The following is a 6,235-nucleotide window of genomic DNA, read 5'->3' on the forward strand; positions in this document are numbered from 1 at the left end:
TCATTTAATTCACTGGGTATAAATAGAAGTGTTTCTTCTCTTTGCAGAGTGCGCGCATCACTCTTCAACCTAATTCTTACTTCAAGCATCCTCTAGCTTAAGTAAAGGATCTATCATATAGCATTCTCTTTTCTGTGTTTGCTATAGCTTCGTGTGTAACCAAAGATTGTTTAGATAGGTTTTTCTGTACCTTATCTTTTCGCAAACAGTCTTGTAAAATCTGTATTGATCTTCTCTATCAATATATTTTTAAATTTGAAAACATTGTGTTTGTATTCATCCCCCCCCCCCTTCTACAAACTGTTTCTTATCTTGTAGACCCTTTCGGGACCAACAACTACAAAGTTGTCGGTTCCTTCTTGTAAAGCCAGAATTGGCGCGTTGCACAACTTTTGCTTTATCTGTTGGAATGCTTCCTCTTGCCGTTTTCCCCAAACAAATTTCTTCTCCTTATGAGTCAGCACTGTTAGTGGTTGGGAAATTTTCGAGAAGTTCTCGATGAATCATCGATAATAACCTGTCAAACCCAGAAATTGACGAATTTATGTTGGTGTCTTTGGGGCTTCCCACTTCTTAATGGCATCTACTAACCATGTATTTCATATATCAAGAAACACAAATTTACACATTCGGTCCCAAATATACAAAAACTACATTATAAAAGTAGCTACCAAATTTTTCCACCAAATCCATATACAAAACTTGTATATATAACAAGTATTTCAAAAAGACCACAAATAAGCATGATATCCTCCATATCCAATGTAAGCATATAAGTAATCTCACAACTTCCCTTTTCCTTTATCCTTTGATTTAGCCCGATATGTAATGTACATTTTTGAAACACAAAATGAGGGTTAGACCTGGAGGACTAGTGAGAAATCCCCTTTATGCAATTATAGGGTGAAAATCATCAAATCATGTTTAAAAATTGATATTGATAAAACTAACTGTTAGGACCAAAATTCTCCTAAATATCATGAAAATTTTATTAAAGCAATTTGTGCCAAGTATGAAGTCTGGAAGTCTACAGACTTATCTTTAGAGATCTGAAAAACGAGACATCAAAGTTCGGGTGAGCTAAGTATGAAAAAAGAAGACTTCAAAGTTCGGGTGAGCTAAGTATGAAAAAGAAGACTTCAGAGTTCGGGTGAGGTAAGTCTAAAAAAGAAGACTTTAGAGTTCTGAAATGTGCTTAAAAGACTAAGCCTGAATCTGTAGTCTTATCTTTATAAATATGTAAAACATGTCTTCAGACTTATCTTCTGAAATTTGTAAAACAAGTCTTCAGACTTATTTTCAGAGATCTGAAAAACAAGACTATAAATCATTATTCAGAGTTATACTCCAGAGTTATAAGTCTGAATAGTCATTTTTCAGAGTTATACTTCAAAAGTTATAAGTCTGAAAAGTCATTCTTCAGAGTTATGCCAAATATCCAATATCTAAAAAAACCTTCATGGGTAAAACTTGCATTATACAACACAAGATCAACCACAAGCAAGTCCAACCAAAAACAAGGCCAATTAGAAGCAAGGGTCAACCAGAAACAAAGGCCAACGAGAGGCCCTCTGGCCTTACCAACCAGAACCCCTCTAGCCAACCAAAACCTCTAGTTCGTCTATCCAAAGCCTCTGGGCCAAGAAATGGTTTAAACACTTAAAAAGAATTTAGATTTCTAATACAAGTAGAGGCCCTCTGGTTAAACATGAAGACCAACCAGGGCCCTTCTAGTTCCTCAACAACTTATCACAACAATAGAATATGACAACCCTAAGTCCTCGCATCACACAGATGTGATAACTAAAGGTCATCGCATCACAAGGATGCGATAACAACAACTTCTCATCAAAACCCCAGATTTCACGATTTCATGATTATGCCACCCTTATCTTGGTATACACCTCTCTTTGATATGTCACCATTATTTCTACATATGATATAATCATAACAAAAATCCACCATTTTTGCCAATAGTGGCATCAAAACAGTTTCATAACAAAAACTCATATAAAGAACCACACAGTTCTATTCTCAGTTTCTAAATAAGGAAATTCATACAAATTAAACTCACCATCATGCGAAAAATAGCATCCATTCACAATTTTATCATCAACCCCCTGTAAGAACCATACAGCTCAAATTTCAAATATCAAATAAAAAAAGTTGATGAATTTAAAACTCACCTTATGTTCACGTAGATGAAGATGAATTAGTCATATACAAAAAATCTTCTGCGACAAACAAATCCAGATGAAGCTTCAACTTCTAAATCTAATATTTCTGAACTGGATTTGTTATTTGAGAATTTTTATGATGAATATTTTGGAGTTAACACTAATAGTTCAAATGTTTCTTCTAGGATCCATGAAGTTCCTATTGAAGTTCAGATATCAAGTCCGACTATTGATATACCTGATATATCTTGTGATTCTATTCTCGCTGAATCAAATCCAGAAGAACAAGTTTGTCCTGATTCATGTAAAGAGAGTTCGATTAATACTCTGCCAGAAGTCTTTGTGGTTAAAGAAGAAAACATTCAGACTTTGACAGATAATCAGACTGATGTAAATCCTAATGTTGTTCCTTCACCTGAACTAGTTCAGAACAATTCCCCCAGTGGCTATGTAGGTCAAAATTCAGATCAATCCTCTTATATTCCATTACCTCATAGCTACAAATGGACCAAGGACCATTCAGTAACTCAAATTATTGGTGATCTAACTTCATCCGTATGAACAAGGTCTACTACGGCAAATGAGTGTATGTATGCTACTTTCTTGAGCAAAATTGAACCAACTAAGGTGTTAGAAGTCTTAGCTGATCCGGACTGGATAATTGTTATGCAAGAGGTCCTAAACCAGTTTGAAAGTCTAAAAGTCTAGAGATTGGTTCCTCGTCCTAAAAACAAGACAATCATTGGTACTAAATAAGTATTCAAAAATAAAAAGGATGAAGACGGAGTTGTTGCTAGAAATTAAGCTCAGCTAGTCGCAAAAGGGTATAATCAACAAAAAGGTGTAGACTATGAGGAGACTTTCGCTCCGGTAACGAGAATTGAGGCAATAAGAATGTTTTTAGCGTACGCTGCACACAAAAACTTTACTATGTACCAGATGGACGTCAAAACAACAATTCTATACGGTCTTCTAAAAGAAGAAGTATATGTCTCACAACCGGAAGGTTTCGTTGATGAGTCTAAGCCCGATCATATATATACCCTTGACAGAGCTTTGTATGGTCTTAAACAATCCCCGAGATCCAAGTACAACATCCTATCAGAATTTCTGGTAAAATCAGGTTTCTCAAAAGGTAAAATAGACACAACTCTATTCATTAAAAATGAAAAGTCTGACATTATTCTGATATAGATATATGTAGATGACATAGAATTGGATATACGAACCCCAAATATTGTAAGAATTTATTGGCTTTGATGGTCTCTATGTTTAAAATGAGCATGATGGGTGAGATGAACTTCTTTTTGGGCTTACAAGTAAAACAACTATCCTTGGGTATTTTTATAAATCAATCAAAATATAATTCAGATATCTTGAGAAAATTTAATATGGAAAATTGTTCATCTATAAACACCTATGGCTCCAGGTTCAAAACTTCATGCTGATCCTTCGGGTAAAGCTACAGATCAAAAGACCTATCGAGACATGATTGGTTCTTTAATGTATTTGACGTCTTGTAGACCTGATATTATGTTTTCAACATATTTTTGTGCCAGATACCAGGCCAACCTAAAGAATACCATCTAAGTGTTGTGAAACAAATTTTTGTTACTTAAAAGGGACAGCTGATCTTGGACCTTGGTATCCCAAAGATACCGGCTTTAAACTAACGGCATACTCAGATACAGATCATGCAAGTTGTATGTTAGACAGGAAAAGCACTTCGGGTCATGTATAGTTCTTAGGAGAGAAGTTAATGAGTTGGGCATCAAAGAAACAGAATTACATGTCCACATCCATGGCTGAAGCAGAACATGTTGTTGCTGTCAATTGATGTTCTCAAGTCATTTGGATGCGTACTCAACTCAAAGACTATGGTTTCTCATATAACAAGATTCCAATATACTGTGACTCAAAGAACATAATCGTCATATCTTGCAATCCTGTGCAGCATACTAAAACCAAGCATATTGACATCCGATATCATTTTATAAAAAGATCATGTAGAAAAAGATACAATTGAGCTGTACTTTGTTAATACTGAATATCAATTAACTGACTTGTTTATGAAAGCTTTAGATGAAAACGATTTAGTTTTCTAATATCCAAGTTAGATATGCTTAATTTGAAAATCTGAATTACCTATAAAATTTGTTCAATGAATTGAAAATTTTAAATTTATTAGTCAATTTCACTGACTGATAAATTTTTAATTTTTATCAATATTGAACTTAGTTTATACTTAATTCTGTGTTTTCAAATATCTGTATTTTGAAAGTGTATTTCATTGTTTTTATTTTTCTTCTGATCTAATGCTTTTGATTGGTTGTGATTAATTCCAATCGGAGTTTTGAATTTTATATGATCTTATTTCAAGGGGAGTAAGTGTTTTAATTCTTATATGTATGAATGGGTACTTAACTGATATATTTGAATATGTTGTATTTTACAGGTCTTAAAGTCTTAGAAGAGTTTTTGGAAGATGAGTAAATTGATCAAGGCTTGGGCGATATAAGCCTATATCGCTTAAGGCTTGGGCAATATCCTAGGATAGGCCAAGGCCTGAGCGATATACTAAGTTCTCAAATATGAAGTTTGAAATTTGACTAAGCGTTGAGCGATAAAGGTGTTATCCGGACAAGGCTTGGGCGATGAACATTCAATCCGCCCCAAAGCCTGGGAGATGAGCTCTATGTTATAAGGTTGGACGATAAGTCCTTAATCCTCTCAAAGACATGAGCGATGACCTTGTTTCATCGTTCAAAGGCATGAAGGATAAAGTCTCTCATTGTGCAATACTTACACGATATCCTTTTCAATAGGATATCAACCAAGTGTTGCCCGATAAACCTCTTCTTCGGACAAAGGCTTGCGCGACATACTCAAAGATACTTTGGTATGTGAATCAATCAACATTAAATCAATAAAGTCTTCAGAAAAAACTACCATAATGAATAAATGCTACAAAGTATAGATGGCAGATTAGAAGTGAGTACATAGAATGATGATTATCAATGATATTGATTCAATCAACTTTAACCCAATCATGACATTAACATGACTCAATCTCTCTTTCTCTTTTATTCAAGTAAGATTTAAAGATGTCATTTGTTACAATATCCTCCTACAAATGAAGCAAAGAAAGCCCATCAAACCCACACCAAGTTTTACAAGATTCACAGAGAAAGAAAAAGACAGATAAATTATACCTGGAGAAGAGAGGTTGGCAAGAGGGCGTGCCCAAGAAAAAGAAAATATAAAAACAGGATTGTGTAACCCATTCTTTAACCATCTCCTTTTGTTTGAGCTCTTTGCTTACTGCAATCTACTAAACCCACATTTTTTCGTGAACCGAGAGATAAGATTTAGAAAGGAATTGAATTTGAGGATGAGATCGAGAGAGGATTTTGAATATCGAGAGACATTTCAAGATGCTTACTGGATCAATAGAGTGAGAGTGAATTTGAATATGATGAGACATTTCAAAGGAGATAGGGGCGTTCGCACGATTCAGGGTTAGGTTAGGATTAGAATGGAATTGAAATTTTTGAATTTAGTGATAAGGATCCATGTGAGATAAAGATGGAGAGAAGGTGTGCTTTAATAACTTGTATCAGAGTAGTAGATATTTCTAAACCTGAAAATTAATAAGTAATTTGGCTTTAATTAATGGTACGAGTTGGTTTTGGTGAAAAAGACAGTTAAGATGAGAAATATAAGAAGAGAAGGATGACAAGATGAGATGCATAAAGATGCACCGATCAATCCTCGTATCAAACATCTATACTATATTATAAAGCATTTGACAAAAACTCTTAAAACCACTTTTTATTGCGTAAAGTACTGTTTATTAATGCATAATACTTAAAACTCAAGATTACAAGTAGACTGTACGTAATTACAACTTATTAAAACTCCATATCTGAATTCGTGTAACTAACTGCAGATAAACATAATCAAATACAAGATAAACATCTCATTTTAAATATAAAAAAATTAAAATATAATTAAGATAATCATTGAGTTCTAACATAATACTTAATTATTATCTTTAT

Source organism: Cynara cardunculus (assembly GCF_001531365.2).
Source record: "Cynara cardunculus var. scolymus isolate 2C chromosome LG 4, CcrdV1, whole genome shotgun sequence".
NCBI lineage: Eukaryota > Viridiplantae > Streptophyta > Magnoliopsida > Asterales > Asteraceae > Cynara > Cynara cardunculus.